The sequence below is a fragment of the Coenobita brevimanus genome, chromosome 4, assembly GCF_032717465.1.
Source record: "Coenobita brevimanus isolate Jiangsu-jjx chromosome 4, ASM3271746v2, whole genome shotgun sequence".
In the NCBI taxonomy this organism is placed as follows: domain Eukaryota; kingdom Metazoa; phylum Arthropoda; class Malacostraca; order Decapoda; family Coenobitidae; genus Coenobita; species Coenobita brevimanus.
Window position 1 is genome coordinate 19,065,602 of NC_136957.1, and position 2,724 is coordinate 19,068,325.

The 2,724-nt window shown below is 40.9% G+C and overlaps 1 non-coding gene across 1 annotated transcript; it reads left to right on the top strand.

Moving 5' to 3' along the window:
* The first annotated feature begins 919 nt into the window (after positions 1 to 919).
* On the top strand, positions 920 to 1,038 carry LOC145396845 (5S ribosomal RNA). Its single transcript, XR_013896838.1, has one exon. It is a non-coding gene; the product is annotated as a 5S ribosomal RNA (ribosomal RNA).
* The last annotated feature ends 1,686 nt before the right edge of the window (positions 1,039 to 2,724 follow it).

Sequence of the window (2,724 nt, forward strand, 5' to 3'; positions counted from 1 at the left end):
CAATTTATATGTAGGATGAAAGTATATTGGTTTTCAAACAGTAATATAGGCATTATAAGCATTGTTTCACTCACTAACTCATCACCATACCTGACCTTCTTTTGCCACATTACCGTATCATCATTTCTGACTGTTTCTTCCTCTAATGCTATGTAAACTTTGTCCTCCACATTGTCATCGACTGAGGAATCACTCTGGCCCTGAATGTCTTTATTGGCCAGGTCACTGGTAACAGGTGAATTGCCGAGACAATGGCGTGCGGGGGAGTGGGAGGTTATGCGGTGTAAGGCATTGTCCCTGCTTGGCATCTTGTAGAGGAATAGAGGAAGGTGTCCCGTGTATACGTACGAAAAATCACGCTCAAAATTAAAAATTGTGCAAATTATGAACCTTGCAAAATGTTGCAACGTACCCGTTCATCGACGGGATGCCTTGGGTTAAACAGTAAATTTTTAAGTATGTTATCATAGCCCTTGGTAAAACTGTCGACGGTAACACATAATGCTAATTTCTTACACCTAGCAACAGTTTCATTGATACAGTTTGTTTTGTACATCTTCTGGGCCAGCTGCCAGCTTGCCCACGAAAAAGGTGAAAACCAGAATTGGAGACTAGCAAAGAGTATTATGTCATACAACTTTGCTATGATTGTTATCACACTTATTCCCCTATTCCTGCCCAGCACTGTTCTGTCTCCAAGCATATAAATTGCAAAGATCTTCGCCATTCTTCGTTAAGAAGGATAATTACTACAGCAGAGTTTCCCAAACTTTTTCACTTTATTTCCCACTTGTGGAGATCTTAACATCTTCGTGCTTCCCCTTCAGTTTTCTCTCAAGACCATCACAAATAATGATTAAAAAAAAAAAAAAATTTTTTGATGCTCTCCATCATTTTTTAATACTAACGACTATCAATGGCCAACGGCCATACCACGTTGAGTACACCTCTTCCCATCCGATCAGCGAAGTTAAGCAACGTTGGGTCTGGTTAGTACTTGGATGGGTGACCGCCTGGGAACACCAGATGCTGTTGGCATCCCTACGTGTCAAGTGGGGTTGGTGGAGGATTAGTGCCTCTCCCTGTAAAACAATTAACTCTAAGCCCTTGGCCACCCCGATTGGGAAACATGGCGTCTGGCAATGAATGAACGAAAAAAATGGCTATCAATCAGAATGCATATTTTGTTACATATCAGTGAGATGGATGACACTGTTTGCTTTCAGTCAAGCAACTGACTCGGAGCTGACTCACTGATAACGCAAATCACATATCTGGATCCACATCAAACCGGTTTCATCTTTAACTTTTATGTGTGAAAGGGTGGAGAAACCAGGTTCACTTAAACATGTTGTGGAAAAATGGTAAGATGATTCTAATTGTGATTACTAGTTTTGGTACACACTGTTTCGTTCGGTAGTGCATTCCACTGATCAGTTGCCCTACTTGGGAAACTCAAATACCATACATCTTTATGACCTCTCTTTTTAGGCAGTTTCTAGTAGTGTCCTCTTGCTGATGCTTCCCCATAAGTTATACATTCATTTATGTCTATTTTCTCTTTCCCTGCGATGCATTTATATGGCATATTCATGTCTCCTCTTTTCCTTCTCTCTAGTGATGTTGGTAGGTTCAGCATTTCTAGTCTTTCTTCATAGCTTAGATCCAATAAACTTTGTACCCTTCTTGTGGCTGCCATTTTAAATTTTCAGTCTTATCTGTGTGTTTTTTTTTTTAAACTGAGGTGTCCCGTTGACTTCTGGATACATCACCATGTTTTGTCACAGTGACACCCGATGACGTATCCATACGTTCTACAATTGCGAGGTCTGTCATTTGCACATTTTACAAGTTTCGTGGGTGATTTTTGGTAGGCATATGTAGGAGACTTTCCTCTATCCCTCGTCAGACTGGAAGCATGGCCCATTGGACTGGGCAAGTTTGGGCTGTCTGGACATTGCTGCTCCTCACCCTGCCTTTGGGTGGGAAAGGAGGTCCGGATGATGATGATGATGATGATGGTGATTATAGTTTCTACACGAACATCACCATATTTGAGGGAGTTAGGTCATACCTGTTGTCGAATGGACGGTGATGCGGCGAGGTGCATTGACATAGGGAAATGGAGGAAGGGTGAATGGGTGCAGGTTTAGGGTAGCGAGTTTGATCCCTGGTGACTTACTGGAACATTGCAGCCTACCTTAGCTGTTTTTTACATTATAAATACTTTTGGATCGTTGGCCATAATATACACAAACAATACGTCCTTTTATGTAGACACTGGACGTAACGTATATATGACGAAGAATGTGTTTAAATGCAGAATGACTGCAGTGACTGTGCTGGGGGTAATTTACCCGAGGTTGAGAGCCACTACTCACAGTGGAGCTCTACAAGTAGCGGGCTACCAGATTCATAGTGTGGACACTCGCTGCTGTTAGTACCAATTTACAATGAAGTACTTAAACTGCATCACATATTCGGTTACGATTCATGATAGTAGGGGGAATAGTTAAGGTAGTTTCTTTAGTTGAGGAGGCACTTATTCTCTCTTAGTTAAAATTAATTTTCTGTAACCCAAGTGAATTAATTATAATTGACATCGAACTGAGGGAATATCATAAGACTTGCATAAAGGATTTACAAAATTTTCATTGCTAGTGACATTGAACTGGAATGGCCAATCTTATATCACATATATATTACACTGAAGAATACCTGAGA